This window comes from Mus caroli, unplaced genomic scaffold, assembly GCF_978045245.1.
Source record: "Mus caroli unplaced genomic scaffold, Mus_caroli_1 scaffold_13, whole genome shotgun sequence".
Lineage (NCBI taxonomy): Eukaryota > Metazoa > Chordata > Mammalia > Rodentia > Muridae > Mus > Mus caroli.
The window spans coordinates 113616916-113634452 of record NW_028227268.1 but is presented as its reverse complement, the minus strand read 5'-3'; positions in this window follow the sequence as shown (position 1 = coordinate 113634452).

The window sequence follows — 17537 nt, the reverse complement described above, 5'->3', positions numbered from 1 at the left end:
GTACCCAAGAATACATCAAAAAGATAAAGTACCATGGTCAATTTGGTCTCATTTCAGAGATGCATGTATCAATCAAAGTACATAAATCAATAAATTTAATTCACCATATGAACAACTGAAAGGTAGAATCAACATGATCATATCATTGCATACATAACAAAGGCTTTTAATAAAATGGAACATCCCTTCATGAGTTAAGTACTGAAGAGACTAGAGATGCAAAGGACATATTTCAACATAGAAAGCATGGTTTATAGCCATTTCATAGCCAACATCATCCTAAATAAAGAGAAACTCAAAACATTTCCACTAAAATCAGTAACAAAACAAGAATTTGCACTCTCTATATACAGTACTTGAAACTTTATCAAGAACAGTAAGACAACTCAAGGGTTTCAAGTATATAAAATAGAAAAGAAAGAATTAAAATATCTTTATTTACAGATAATATAGTTTTATATATTAAAGATCTAAAGACATGATGAGGACTAAAAATTTTATGTATAAAAGATCTAATCGCTTCTTGGTCTTTTGGCTAAGATCAAGTGTAAAAAATCTAAAGTTCATCATGAAAAGCAACTTCGAAAATGGTGTTGAGCCAACTGTATTTCTGAAGATAGAAGAATGAAAATAGACCTATATCTATTACTCTGCACAATACTCAACTCCAGATGGACCATGGGCTTCATGAATCTTCTAGTAAAGAGTTTCCTTAAATATGAGAGAGGAGGTGGTAGGTTATAGTTTTGAACTCATTTGTAAGGAAAGAACTTTCTGAACAGGACACCTGTAGCACAGGCATTAAAACCAAAAATGAATAAATGAGATCTCATGCAGCCAAAAATTTCTATACAACCAAGAATACTATTATTTCAGCTAAGTGATATCCAACAGAATAGGATAGACATTTAAAATTATTCATCCAATAGAGGGATATTATCTAAAATATAAATAATCAAAAATTAATATCAAGAAAGCAAATAATCCAAATAAATGGGGTATTGAACTAAACAGAGTTCTCAAAAGATGAAACACAAGTAACTGAAGAACAGCTAAAATGTTTAACAATCTTAGCCACAAGGAAAATGAAAATTAAAACTATGCTGAGATTTCATCTTATCCCAGTCAGAATGGCCATGGTTAATAAAACAAATGACTATACGTTCTAGTGAGGATACCAGAAAAGGGAAATGCTTACTTTTATGGTGGTGCAAACTGACAAAATTCTTATGGAAATCAATGTGGAAGTTCCTTAAAAAAGCGAAAATTGCTCTACCACAAAATCCATCGTCATCACTCCTGGGCAGCCCAAGGGACTTTAACTCTACTATAGAGGTACTTGCACATCAATGTTCACTGCTGCTCTGCTGATAACAGTGAGAAACTGGAAATAGCTGGATGTCCATTAGCAGATGAGTGGATAATGAAAAAGTATCACATCTATACAATGAAATGCTATTCAGCTACTAAGAAAAAGAATTCTACACAATTTACAGGTACATGGGTGGAGCTAGAAATAACAATTCTTAGTAATGTTAACCACATCAAAATGGAAAAATACCATATGTTTCTCCTCTGTGTGTTTGTTTGAATAGACCCCCCCAATTATGCTCATAGATGTGAATCCTTGATCATGAGGGAGTTGCATTGCTTGAGAAGGATTAGGAGTTGTGATGTGACCTTATAGGAGGAAGTGTGTCATAGGGATGTTGGCTTTGAGGTTTCAAAAAACCCAAGCCAGGGCTCAGTGTCTTGATCTTCTCTTGCTGCCAGCAAATTCTGATGTAGAACTCTCATCAAATTTTCCAGAACCACTTCTGCCTGTGTACTACCATGTGTTGCCCACCATGATAAAAAATATATTAAACCTCTGAAACTGTAAGCAAGCCCAACTAAACCTTTCTTTTATGAGATTTGCTGTGGTCATGGTAACTGGTCACAGCAATATAAGATTGACTAAAACAATGTAGATTTTAGCTTTTAAGTTTTCAATATGTGTGATTCAATATGAATAATCTATGTCTCACACTGCTAAAGTGGCCAAGAACCTGATACTTACCCACCTTGGGCTGCAGGAGAGAACCTACTATTGTTATTCTAAAAGAATATAGTAATAGCAAGAGTTCTGATAGTATATTGTTAAGTCATAGATTGGTGTATATAACTCAACCCTCTACAAAGAAGTTTCTTCTTGCAGTAGATGTTAAGTAACACAGAGACTACAACTGGACAATGTAGAGAAAATAGGATATTTTGAAGGACTCACTCTTAAAAGGGATGTCTTTATTAACCCACCCCACTTCACTGCTCAGGAACCCATGTGGAAGAGGAGATGGAAAGGTTGTTAGAGTCAGAGGCAATAGATGACTCCAAGAGAATAATGAACTCACTGTTATAGCACATGCAGGACCTTCACAGGTTAAAAATGAACAAAGTCCTAACACTGAGGATGTCAAGGTTTCTAGTAAGCCTAACTAGTAGAATGAACTTATATTATGAAAGGTTCTGTTCTAGTGTGGCTTACAATTTGGGAGTTGGTATTCCAGTAATGGTTATTTGTGAAAGAGAGACTGAAAGCCTTGAAGCTGAATACTAAACAAATCTGGAGGCCTAGCCATGCTAATAGATCATTGAAAGTCTAGGATATTCTCTAAGATTTGCTGGTCTTCAGTTCATCTTGGAGGGTCAGTAATCTGGTGTCTAATGGTAGGAAAAAGTAGCAGTTATGACTGTAGCAACAATGGGATAGAGTCACTGACAGCAAGAAGCAAAGGTGGGTAAGCAAAGAGCTCTCGATTCTTTTGGGCTTTTGTTACATCTGAGCTCTCACTGGAAGATGCTATTCACTCTGGAGGATTGGGATCAAGTTGTACAATTAAGAGATTAAACATCAGTTGTCCTCATTTTGTCAGTTAGATATGTAAACACCTCTTCTTTATGCCATACCTATTTTTCAAGTGAAGACAGGGATATTATTCCTCCTAACATGATGTAACTATCACATGTGCAGCCATAACGATATCATTCTTTCCCCAGAGTGCATGTCAAAGTCCCACTAGGAATGGTTAGTCTTTCAATATCCCAGGACCTAGTTATATTATAGTTTTATCAACACTCAAAGACAATGGATGTTATTTTACATGTGTTTTTTTTTAAAGGAGAGGAAAGGAAACACATATGTCTGCTAATTCTATTTATATTCATGTATAAATAAATCTTTAATAAAATAGGACCTAAGTACTTGGAGCAATTACAGTTGTCATCTTTGTAACTGGTCCTATAGTCTTGGCTGGTATTTGTAACTATGTTTCTCTACTATCCAGTTCTAATTTATTCTACCTCCAGTAAATATTTCAGCTGATCTCAGTTCTTTATCTGAAGAAATAACGTACATCTTTCTTTCTGAAAGCAGTCATTGAAGATGCCTTCAACAGAGAATGACTTCAACAGTCAATAAAATAAGATGGCCCATTCTTTGAAGATCAGGCATCCTCTTTCCCAGTGGTCTCTTATTCCCAATGGACCTATAAATAAAGTAGCCATAGCAGAAGAGGGATGTTACACAGGGCTCATTTTTCATCCTGTCTGGATTGTGTTATAAGTTCCCATTGATATTAATCTTAGGACAGGTAACACCAAGGAACACTTTAAAAGTTCTCATGCACTCCAGAAATAGATCCTTTCCCTGCACCATGGATACCCAGTCTAACTTTCTCCTGATAGACTAGATCAATCTGGTATGCTCACATTGTAATTCCTCTTTTGGCTTCATTCACAGCCTCCAAAGCCCAAAGCAGAATTTTCACAAGGCTTCTACTTTGATGGAATACTTATCATCCCTTCTGGCAGAAATACCCCACCACCAGTGAAAACAAGATGTGTTTTCATCAGGCTGTGGAAGAAGTCGAACAGTATGTCAGATGCTGATTCACAGTGTACAAAGTATGCTTCTCTGGGTAGTCACACTATTGTCATTTAGCTGACAATGTAATAGCACCTTTCTATCATACTACCAGGCAATTGTTCCAGAGATGTCTCATTATTCTTCTCTGGGGTCTAGCCTGATGAGTCTGCCTGACCCTTTCTATTTATACACCTTATCCACCCTATAAGAACTATTTTGGGTCCTACATCCAGTGCCCTAGTCTAATGTGGCCACATCTTTGACAGCATTCTCTATACATAGCTTCCTGCCCATAGTTAGACTCTAATCTTTCCACCTAGCCAGAGCTAGCCCCATAGTCTAGGCTTATAACAGAAGATGAATCCTGTAAACTAGTTCACTCTGCCTATATTCTTAACTTAATTCCACTGAAGATATTTTCAAAAGGTAGGTCTAATCCACCTATACAGCCTCTCATCTGCCCTAACCTGTTCTACCCACATAAGATTTAGATGTAACAAAAGCAGTGAACATGGTCATATCTCATCATAAAGACACAAACAACATGAATGTTTGCCAGTGAAGATTACCTAGATGAACTATAGGACCCAGAATTTAAAAGAACAGTCTAAAAAATGTGATCAAATAATTCAAGGAATTTAAAGAAGAAACAAGGAAAACGGTCTCTGAAAGTAAGGAGAAAAAGCCTAAGGAGAATAAATTCCTGAATGGCCCACACAAATGTAAAGCTGATGGGAATGGTGAAAATAGTTCACAACTTGAGAAAGGAATTCAATAAGGAGATAGAAACATTGAGGAGAATCAAGCTGAAATAAAGATTGGTTTGTGGAACCTATGCAGTAACTGACCTAGACAATTCAGAGTAAAGCCTTATAAGTAGGATTAATCAAACATAAGATAGATTATCAGGACTTAAAGATAAAATAAAGGATTGATATAAAAATATCAAGAAATATGAAAATGCTTTAGAAACATAAAGAAAATAACACATAGAAAGTTTGGGACACAATCAAAACTCCAAACCTTTTATTATGGGCATAAATGAGAAACAAGAATTTCAAGTTGATAACATAGAGCAGATCTTCCACCAGATCATAGGAAAAACCTTCTCCAAACTAAAAAAAGACATGCCCATACAAATATAGGGAGTACAGAAAACACCAAACAGAGAAGACCAGAAAAAGAAATCCCCACAACATATTATAGTTAAACATTAATTGTAGAGAACCAAGAAAGTGTATCGAAAAGATGCAACAGCAAAAGAACAAAACATTTTTTTTAAAAAAGCAAAGCTGTCAGAATAACAGCTGATCTCTCAATAGAAACTTTGAAAGCCAGAAAAGCCAAGAGCAATTCAATTGATGTCCTAGGAGACAATGACAGCCAGCCTAGACCAATGTGCCCTGCAAAACTATCTGCCATGATTGAAGGAGAAAGAAAAAAAATCTTTTCATAAAATAAAGTGAAAAAACCCTACAACGCCCCCCCCTCCAATACAGGATGCAATTTTTCATGCTGAGGACAAAAACGGAGAAAGTGGGGTATTGAAATCACCTACCATTAATGGATTGATGTTAACCTGTGTTTTAAAATATATAAGTATAATTTTTATTGAAATTGGGTGTGTTAGAATTTGGTGCATATTGATTTAGGATGATTGGATGATTACGCCTCTTGGTTAATTGTTCATTTGATCATGATAATTGCCTCTCTTTATCTCTTCTGATTAGTTTTGATTTGAAGTTTATTGTGTCTCATATTAGGATATGAATACTTGTTGTCTTCCTGATCCGTTTGTACCTGCCCTCGGCCCTTGCACTCTCCCCTACAAAAGTTGTAGTGTGTGTCCTTACTTCTTTACTTGCAAATGGTCACTGCAATGAGTCATTGATCTGGTTTGAAACCTCTGGCTTCTACTATACTGTATTACTGGATCCTCACCAGATCTCCTCTCAGATATCCTGTTGTTGCCTTCTGTCACGGAGACCCTGCAGGTTTGATCTGTAGGACTGCATGCTCCAGTTCACAGATGGAATAGATATTGGGGAGAGCCAAATCCATGCCCTGGGTAAGCTCTCCAGCACTGCCCTGGGTAGCTCTCTGTGGCTGGTAAGAGACAGAGCCAGCTTTACTGCTCTCATGCCTTCGGTACTTACTAGCTCACTTGAAACCTCTGCAAGCAGGGCCAGCTTCACTGTACTTCCAGGGATAAGTGTGGGCCCCATTCTCCAGTGTACTGCAGCTGTTGAGGGACAGAGTCACGTCTCTTGCTCTCAATTCCTTTCGGGTCAACTCTTCCAAATTGCCCAGGCAATGGGTGGACCGGCTCTGCATGTCACTCAGATATCTACATGGCTGTAGGCACCAGCCCAGACCATGGTTGTCCACCAGGACCTTGGGGCAACAGACCCTGCTGTTGCAGGACTGTGAACCCAGACACATCCCTCAGTGATAGGAAGGGGTCCAGACCCTCACCATAGCCCTAGGTAGCATTACTGAACTCTCACATCAAACAGTTTCTTACTACCCTGGAGTCTCCAGCTATGCCTCTCTTGTGCTCACATCAGGTTGCTTCTCCTTTTCTATCGCTCTACTACTTGCTTGCTCATCACAGTGGCTCTGGGGCCTCTGGGTGTCTGGAGTCATCTCAGTCGTGCCCTGCTCCACTCTTGCTGTTATGGCACTGGGGTTGGGGTTCAACTCTGGTGTGGTCTGCCACTTTTGAGCACTGCAGCACCAGACTTGGAGTCCTCGTGGTGTTTTTCTGCATATTGCTGAGCAGGAGGTTGTCTTGATTGTGGTCTGCATGAAGCTGGACAGGGTCCTTAAAATATTTTTAATTAATACATATGGCGAGATTTTTCTCTGGCAGATTTTCTAAAACAATATTCAACACTTACCTCCCCCGCCCCCATGCATTATTTACATTTTAAAGACCTACTCTTCTGTATCTCAAAAATATCTTTATTAAGTCGTTTATTTACTTTATATCATAATTGAAGCTTTGCCTATCTTCTCTTCTTCAAGTTCATGCCTCTCCCCTCCCCTCCACTCCCACACACCCACCCTTTCTTCTTTTTCCTAAGGAAAGTGGATGTCTCACATAGATATCAATCAGCCTTGGCTTATTAAGTTTCAGGAAGACTAGTCAAGGTCAATCTTCATCGAATGAGGCTAGACATGGCAGGCTGGCTACCGCTGGCCACCATGCATACATACATAGGCAGTAAAGTTTTTTTTGCCAAGATGAGGTTTTGAGAATTAACCAATCAGATGAGAGAGAAGTTAACCAATCAGATGTGAAACATGCAAATGAGGTGGTAAGCATAACCCATGCATAACCAATCCGGGTGTGAGACACACCTCTTCTAGGCCTATATAAGCAGCAACAGTTCTGGGCTTGGGGTCTTGTCTTTTGCCTACGCAGTCAATGCTCTCCCAATAAATGTGTGCAGAAGGATCCTGTTGCAGCGTCATTCTTGCTGGCGAGTGGAGCGTGCACGCAAGGGCAGGCAAGTTAGGGGGAAAGGATCCAAAGACAGGCCATGTAGTCAGAGACAGCCCCTGTGCAAACTTCAAAAGTTCCATATGAAGACCCTGCTGCACAACTGTTACATATATGCAGAGGGCCTAGGTTCATCCTATGCATGCTCTTTGGTTGGCCGTGCAGCCTCATGATACCTATGGTCCAGGTTAGTTGATTCTGTAAGGTGTGTGTGTGTGCGTGCATGGTATCCTTGACTCCTCTAGCTCTTTCAATTCATTTTTCCTCTATTCCACAGTATTCCCCAAGCTACTCTTAATGTTCAACTGTGGTTCTGCACATCAACTTTCATCAGTTGCTGGGTGAAGCCTCTCTGATGACAGTTTTGCTAGGCACCTGTCAGCAAGTATGGAAGAATATCAATAATAGTGTCAGGAGTGGGTACGCTCTCAGGGCATGGGTCTCAAACTGGACCAGGCACTGGTTAGCCTTTCCTCAAATTCTGCTCCATCTTTTTCCCTGCACATCTTGTAAACAGGACAAATTGTGAGGCTAAAGTTTTGTGTGTTGGTCTCCTAGTTCATCTATTGGAAGCATTGCCTCCTGTCTTAGGTAGAATCATTCTCATGGGAGCCTATGAGTTACAATTGTCCTGCGTTTCTAGCTCATCCTCATCAGAGGTGCCGCCTCCAGTTGCTTCTTCCAGTACTCCCTCCTGCCTTCCTCTGCGACCTCATCCCTCCTGTTACCACCACCACCCCTCCCCCATTCATTTGCCTTCATCCATACACTCTTGATGTGTAATCAATTACCCCTGCTCTGTGAGATTCAAGCACCTCCCCCCAGCCCCTTGGACCTTTCTTGTTACTTAGCTTCATTGGGTCATAGATTGTAGCACAGCTATCATGTACTTTATGACTAATAGCCATTATAAGTGAGTTTGTCTCTCTGGGTCTGGGTTACCTCACTCAGGATGAACTGTTCTAGTTACATCCATTTGACTGTAAATATCATAATGACATTAAGAAATTTTTCTTTAATAACTAAGTGATATTCATTGTGTGAATGTACCACATTGTTTTTATTCATTCGTTAGTTGGGGGACATCTGGGGTTGTTTGCAGTTGCTTGCTATTATGAGCAAAGCTGTGATAAACAAGTATAAGAGCCCATGTGGCACAGCAGATCATTCTTTGGGTATATGACCAGGACTGGTATTTCTGAGTCTTGAGGGAGATCTATTTCCAATTTTCTGAGAAACCTCCAAATTTATTTCTAAAGTGTCTGTAAAAAATGGAAACATTCCCACCAGCAATGGAGGAGTGTTCCTATTGCTTTACAATCTTGCCAGCTTGAACTGTCACTTGGGTTTTTTTTTTTTATCTTAGCCATTAAAATGAGTATAAGAATATCAGAGTCATTTTGGTTTTCATTTCCCCGATAACTAAGGATGCTGAACATTTCTCTCAGTGTTTCTCAGCTATTAGAGATTCCTCTGTTGAGAATTCTCTATTTAGCTCTATAACTCATTTTTCAGTTGGATTCTTTGGTTTGTTGATGTCTAGTTTCTTGGGTTCTTTCTATATTTTAGATGTCAGCCCTCTGTCAGATATGGAGTTACTGAAAATCTTTTCCCATACTCTAGGCTGCTGATTTATCCTATTGACAGTGTTCTTTGCCTTACAAAAGCTTTCCAGTTTCATGAGGTCCCATTCTAACACCTTAGTTGTTTTTCTGTTCTGAAAGTTGTCTCCTGTGCCAATGTATTCAAGGCTATTCCGCACTTTCTTTTTTTATCAGATTTAGTGTATCTGATTTTGTGTTGAGGTCTTTGATCTACTTGGATTTAAATTTTATACAGGGTGATAACGATGGATCTATTAGCATTTTTCTAAGTGCAGGCATCAAGTTTACCAGCACAATTTGGTGAAGATATGTTCTTTTTTTCCTTCATATAATTTTGGCTTCTTTTCAAAAATCAATTGTCCATATATATGTGGATTTTTTTCAGTTTCTTCAATTAGATTCCATTTATCAATGTGTCTGTTTTTATGCTAGTAATATATGTTTTATTACTATTGTTCTGTAGTAGAACTTGAAATAAAAAATGGTGGTACCTCAAAAGTTCTTTTATTTTACAGGATTGATTTTGCTATCCTATGTTTGTGTTTGTTTATTCGTTTTTCCATCTGAAATTGTTTATTGTTTTTTCAAGGTCTGTAAAGAATTATGTTGGAATTTTCATGGGAATTTCATTGAATCTGTAGATTGCTTTTGGTAGAATGGTCATTTTTCTTATGTTAATCCTACAAATCCATGAGAATGGGAAATTTTTCCATCTTCTGATATCTTCTTCAATTTCCTTCTTCAAAAAATTGAAGTTTTTTGTCATATAGGTCTTTTGCTTGTTTGGTTAGAGTTAAATCAAGAATTTCCTATTATTTATAGTTATTGTGAAGGGTGTTGTTTCCCTAATATATTTCTTAATTCATTTATTATTTGTATATAGGAAGGATATTGACTTTTATTTTTTAAAGGTAATTTTGTATCCGACCACTTTCCTGAAGGGTTTTATGAGCTGTAGGAGCTTTCTAGTAAGACTTTTGGGGTCACTTATGTATACAGTCCTATGATCTGTGTGAATAGTTCTACTTTGACTTCTTCCTTTCCAATTTTATCCATTTGATCTCTTTTCGTTGTTTTATTGCTCTAGCTAGAACTCCAAGTACTATATTGAATAGATATGAAGAGGCTGGGCAGTTTTTTCTTTTTCCTGGTTTTAGTGGGATTGCTTTAAGTTTCTTTCCATTTAATTTGATGTTGACTATTGGATTGCTATATATTGCTTTTACTATGTTTATATATGTGCCGTATATTCCTGATCTCTCTAGGACTTTTAACATAAGGGGTGTTTGATTTTTGTCAAAGGCTTTTTCAGCATCTACTGAGATGATTATGTGGTTATTTTTCTTTCAATTTTTTTATATGGTGGATTACACTGATGAAGTTTCATACACTTGAACCATCCCTGCATCTCTGGGATGAAACCTACTTGATCATGGTCAATGATGGTTTTGATGTGTTACTGTATTAGGTTTGTGAGAATTTTATTGGGTATTTTTGCATCAGTGTTCACAAAGGAGATTGGTTTGAAATTCTTTTTTTTTTTTTTTTTTTTTTTGTTGAATCTTGTGGTTTGGATGTTGGGCTGACTATGGCCTCAAAATGGATTTGGCAGTGTTCCTTCTACTTCTATTTTGTAGAAAAAATTGAGGAGTATTGGTATTAGCTCTTTTTGAAAGTCTCGTAGAATTCTGCACTAAACCCATTTGGCTCTAAGCTTTTTTTTTGGTTGGGATACTTTTATTGACTTCTTCTATTTCCTCCTTTGGAGTTATTGGTCTATTTATATTGTTTCCCTGATATTGACTTAGCTTTGGTAAGTGGTATGTATCAAAAATTGTTCATTTATATTTTTCAATTTTGTGGGATACAAGTTTTTGAAGTAAGATCTAATGATTCCTTGGATTTTCTAAGTATTTGTTGTTATATTTCCCTTTTGATTTCTGATTTTACTAGCTTGGATATTTTCTCTGTGTCTTTTCCTTAGCTTGGCTAAGGGTTTGTTTAATTTTCTCAAAGAACCAACTCTTGTTTTCATTTCTTCTTTGTATTGTTCTTTTTGTTTCTGATGTATTGATTTTAGCACTGATATTATTTTCTTTATTACTCTTGAGTGTGTTTGCTTCTTTTTGTTCTAAAGCTTTCAGGTGTGCTATTATGTCACTAGTATGAAATGTCACTAATTTTTGAGCTATGAACTTTCCTCTTAACATTGCTTGCATTGTGTCCTATAATTTTAGGGTTATTGTTCCTTCATTTTCCGTGAATCTTACACATTTTAAATTTCTTTCTTTATTTCTTTTTGACCCAGTGGTCATTGAGTAGGGAGTTATTCAGTTTCCATGAGTTTGTAGGTTTTCTGTTGGTTCTGTAGTTGTTGAAGTACATCTTTAATTCATGTTGGTCTGATAAGCTTTTGTGTGCAAGTGAAATGTTCTGTAGATATATGTCAAGTCCACGTGAGTCATAACATCTGTTAGTTCCATTACTTATGTGTTTAGTTTCTGTCTGGATGACCTGTCCATTGGTAAGAGTGGGGTATTAAAGTCTCCCATGTAAGTTTTCGTGGTTTGATATATGATTTAAGCTTTAGTAAGTATTTCCTTTACAAATGTAGGTGCCCTTGCATGTGAGGAATAGATGCTCAGAATTGAGATAGCATCTTGGTGGAGTTTTTCCTTTGATGAGTATGGAATTTCCTTCTTCTCCATCACTTTTAAATTATTTTGGTTGGAAGTCTATCTTATTAGATATTAGAATGGCTATTCCTGCTTGCTTCTGGGGTTCATTTACTTTAAAGATCTTTTTCTAGCCCTTTACTCTGGGGTACTATCTATCTCTGATGTTGAGGTGTGTCTCTTGTATTGTTTTCACATCCATTGTGATAGTTTGTGTCCTTTAATTGGGTAATTGAGCCCATTAATGTTGAGAGATATTAACAGCAATGATTATTAATTCCTGTAATTTTGATGTTGATTATGGTGGTATGTGAATGTGTATTTATGTGTGTGTTCTCTGTCTTTTAGTTTTGCTGGTGTGAAATTATTCATTTTTTTTCCTTGGGTGTAGTTAACATTTTTGGGAGTAGGAGTTTTCCTTCTGGTATCTTCTATAGGACTCAATTTGTGCATAGATATTATTTAAATTTGGTATTGTCATGGAATAACATATCTCCATATATGGTGATTGAAAGCTTTGCTGAATATGGCAGTCTGGGCTGGTATCACTTGTGTCTTACAGACTACAAAACATCATGCTCATATGAATTTCAGAGTCTCTGTTAAGAAGTTGGGTGTAATTTTAAGAGGACTGCCTTCATATATTACTTGCCCTTTTTCCCGTGAGGCTTTTAATAATATTTATTTGTTCTGTACATTTAATATTTTTATTATTATGTGGTGGAAGGTTTTTCTTCTTTGGTTCAATCTATTTGGTGTCTTGTAAGGTTTTAGTATGTGTCTACCCATCTCTTTCTTTAGGTCAGGGACATTTTGTCCTATGATTTTTGTTGAAAATATTTTCTGGGCCTTTGAACTGGAGCTCTTATGTTTCAATGATGTTTCCACTATGAGTGTTAGACAGAATAAGTGACTATCATTGCAGACAGTTACTGAAAACTCATTAATATTAATTATCCATAATAAACTGAAATTTTGTCATTTGCAACTTGAATGGGAGTGTTAAGGTAAATAGCCTAGGCACAAAAAGATAAGTACAAGATAATACCATTTGTATAGTTTCTAATACCATTTGTATAGTTTCTCATAGAGCTGTTCTCCTAGAAGTTAATAGAAGTCACTAGACTCCATGATTCCCTTCAGCCTCTACTGAAGGAAGATGGGGAGGATGGGGAGAGCTTGAGTAAAAAGAAAACTATTGAAATGAGGAATAACAAACTCTGGTGTTGCAGTGAGGTAAATTTGGTCCAGAATAATGTGCATGTCAAAACCACTGTAGGCTATGACTTTTCATTTCTGACTACAAAGAAATGTGGGATGCTTAAGGTAATAAATATACTAATAGTCCAGATTTAGTTACAGATCTTATCTATCTATCTATCTATCTATCTATCTATCTATCTATCTATCTATCTATCTATCTAATCATCTACCTATGCATCACACAACACCCAGAAATATGTATAATCATTATATTTCTATGAAAATATCAAACCTAAGAATAAAAAAGGAAAAAAGTAAGACTTAAGGAGATTTTCTCATGAAGAGAAAGAAATAATTCAATGAGTCATTGGCCGAAGAATCAGTTGAGGGTTTTGTCAATTTTACATTTTTAATGTAAATGAAAGCATTTAAAATAGAGTTTTACAAAATATTATGATTCTGGAAATAGATAAAAATTTGTCTGATGATTTGCTTCAATGACAATGATGACATGTACAGGTGAATTAGAGTACAATTGTTCATAGTTAAACTCAGATAAGATCCTCTTCCCCAAATCTAACAGGAGAGAAGTGAAACTGGACAAAGACACTGGCTGGCCAGTTATGAATATTTTCTTTAGATTCCTTCTGTATTGTCAGTGAAATAAATACTCAAGACTTTGGCAGAAAGTGAACATGTCATTGAGGAATACTGAGTATTGGAAGAGGTAAAAGATGATATGGAGGAGCTGTCCCAGGAAATATCTGATTGGGAAGCATCATGAAGAAGCTGTTAAGATTTCTTGTTCAAAGGACCACATTCCTTGTTATGGGTAGTGCAGTTATGTGTAGAGTAGATGAGCTGGATGTAATATGAACTGAAATTCTGGTATGCAAGAATGACGAACTGAGAATTTGAAAACCTGAAGGAAAAAAATAAATATTGAAGATCCCTGCTTTTGCTTGATTAGTAACTGGGTTCCACTTTTAAATCTTCTCTTTCTATTTTAGCTCTACATTTTGCTTGAATGCATTTGCTCTCAGTCATTAGTTTCATTTTCTTTTAGAGACATGTCTCTTGTATATGTAGCAAAACATAATGTTCTGCTGTTATTTTTGTAGTTTTGTGCTAGTTGATTTTTGGGAACATGACACAAACTTGAGACACCTTGGAAAAGTGAACCTTTATTAGAGAATTACCTCTATCAGATTGGGCTAAGTGAATGTCTGGAGAACATTTTTTGTTTGTTTGCTTGCTGATTGATATCATGTGGTCCAGCTCATTGTGCACAGTATTATCCCTAGGCTTTGGTGGTGGGCCTGCATTCTGTAAGGAAGGCACTTGAAGAATCAGATGGAACATGCAAGTAAGCAGAATTCCTTTAAGGTCTCTACATCAGTTCCTGCCTTGAGTTCCTATACTGATTATTTTAATGTTGAATTGCCATGTGGGAGCTGTAAGTTGAAATAATCTTTTCCATTCAAAAGATGATTTTAATTGTGGTGTTCAATGCAGCAATGGAAAACAAAAATGAACTAGGATATAGAGTTTGAATAAAGAATGGTACCTAAAGGCCACTGAGCTAAACCTGGCACTACAACCTGTGATGGTACCAGAGAGGTGGGAGAATCTTTAGAAGGAATAACCTATTAAAAGGCTTGAGGTTTGAGAAAATTGAAAGGATGGCCCTGAAGTGAACTTTGGGTCCCTGCTGTCTTCCTCTTTCTAGAATACTTGGTCATGGTATTCAGCTGTTTTCTCTGCTACACCTGCTCATGACTGTGATGCTGTGGACCTAAAAAACAGGAGAGAGAGAGAGAGAGAGAGAGAGAGAGAGAGAGAGAGAGAGAGAGAGAGAGAGAGAGAGAAGAAGAAGAAGAAGAAGAAGAAGAAGAAGAAGAAGAAGAAGAAGAAGAAGAAGAAGAAGAAGAAGAAGAAAAGAACCAAAATAAACCTTTCTCCCTTTAAGTGGACTACGTGAGATATCGGATACAGTTGCACACTCAAACAGCTTCCGTTTTATTTCATTTCCAGTTCATGCTATCTTTTTTCAATTCACTTGTCTTCGTTATTAATTTTGAAACTGTAATTCCGATACTTATCTTCTGATATCTTCAAACATGGAATCTTTGATTTGAACAATATTAAAAACAAGACTATCTCAGACAGCACGATATTACCCAAATTTATGTGAAAACTTATTAATCTGGGTTTTCTCATCTCCTTCTACCAAAGATGAAATTTTATTATATTAAATTTTACAGATACATGGTTTTGGTACTAGGTATTTACTATTAAATTTTTATGTTCTACACAAATGAGATTATTTTCAGTTAATTTTACAGATCAAGGCTTCTTACTTAGGAATATATTTCTCCCATCCCTGAGCTCACCTAGAGCAGAACTTCCACGGCTTCCTATGCATAGAAGCTGCCAAGGGTTTTCTCTCTTATGTTTAGTCAGTAAATTGTATTCAGTAAGCTTGTATTGGGCCTGATCTTGTATTTATTCAATAACAATACAGCTGGATAAAGAACTGCCTGGGTCACAGCCCTTTCTGTTAAGAGTTTTTCCCTATTGCTCATGACGTTTTTCTTTTCAACAACTTCAAATGAATTATGGGAGAGCAAGATAATATTCAACACAGCTACTTAGGGTAATATATCACAACACAGAATTCTTAATTTTAACAAATATAAAGAAAGAGACATCTATGGGCCTGATACTCTCCCAAACTCTGAGATATGTGGGACCACAATCTGGAAACATAGAATTTATGAACCTTTTTTAAAAATCCTAAAATTAAGTCATTAATTTGGGAGTTGAAGATGGTTGTAGTTATTTTTTTTTGTTTTATTTTATGTATAAATGTTTATGTATAATGTTCTTCAGACATACCTGAAGAAGGCATCAGATCCCATCACAGATGGTTGTGAGCCTTCCTGTGTTTGCTAGGGATTAACTCAGGACCTCTGGAAGAACAATCAGTGCTCTTAACCGCTGAGCCATCTCTCCAGCCCAGTTTTGTTTAGTGTTATTTACAAGGTTAAAAAAATATATATAAACTATTACTATTTTTAGTATTTGGTTTTGTAAGTCAATTTAACTTCTTTGTTTTATACTATGAAATATTGTTTATGTATCTCTCTGATCACTTTTCATTGGTGAATATGAATCTGATTAACTATTTTCAGTTTAATTGAAAATACAGTTTTTACTGATCCAAACTTTTTGATGTTTAAATAATCAAATCTCTAGCGCTTGTAGATATACTTTCTATAATGCTTAGGAAACAAATTAACTTTGCATGACTTTTGGTTATATTTAGGCTATGTAAATTTTTCGGAGTAGTGTTTTAAATCATATTTAGTGTTTGGTGTATAAAGTATCAAATTTGATTCTCCACTCCTTTCTACTGGTATTAAGCTATGTACGAGTTATTACTTATATCTTTTAGTCAGTTGATCAAACTTAGACAAATTTTCTTACAGCTACACACATTACACCATGTGGCCAATTAAATCAATGTTCATGGCAGTATATCTAGTCTACTTGTAAATCATATCCAATTTGTACACATGTTGTGGAAAGAAGAAACATTTTAAAATCATATGACATAGATGCAGGATGTTGCTTCCTATTTTTCTCAGCACTATTTTGGAAGATGTTATTTTTTGTCACTGTAAGTTTGGCACGTAAAAATGAGGTATTCTTAACTTCATGAATCTATATTCATGTCTTTTATTTATTCCATTTACCTACATGACTGTTTTGTTCTAGTATCATGCTGTTTGTATAATTATACAGTAGGATAGTGCTTCCAGCATTAATGAAATATGTTCAAGTTTCTGCCAGAGCTTAAATATTAATGATTTTTAGTCTTTCAGTGAGGAGATAGTATGTCCATCATTTGATATCAGACCCATCCTGGTCCTTTATACAGGAGCCCTAGGGATCGGCCAGGGATTCTCAAATATAAAGAAGTTGCTTTAAGGTAGGCCTCATCCATTCATTTCAGCTCCTGGCTAGTTTCTAGAAACAGAACTCCAGAGTGCATCCACCTAGCTTATTCCTATAGACTATTTTTTACATTTTTTTTCAGAAAACAGCATAAATCCTGAAGACTCCTTTCAGTGTTTGTAGATGCTTAAGAAAGTTTTTACTTTGAAGTAAAATAAGCACATGTTCATTTTCCTTTATTTTCTATGCCCTGTTTATAAAGGCCTGAGTAATAGAGCAGTTTCAGAAGTCACAGGGTCATGTCACTCTAGAAAGATTGAGGCCTCTCTTTACTTTTACCACATACCATGCCAAAACAAGCTACTAGAAGATCTTGGTTTGAAGAATGTTTATTATGATATTTGTAATAAATCTATATTAAAGATATCATAGAAGCTAATGTTTATATAGCATTGCTTAACCTATGTAATTATTTCTTATTTTTAAAATAACTTGATGAGTACATACTACATTGATGGACTTAATGAGGGCTAAGAAGCCAGAAAAAGAGGTGGGTATGTATAGATTGTGGGCCTAGGTACCAGAAGTTTTCCACAGAGACCTCTATCCAGGCCGGGTGGGAAGGCCCCACCGAGGGAAGTGAGTGCTGGCAGGGAGATGAAGCCTCTGCCTTCTTCCAGGTCTTT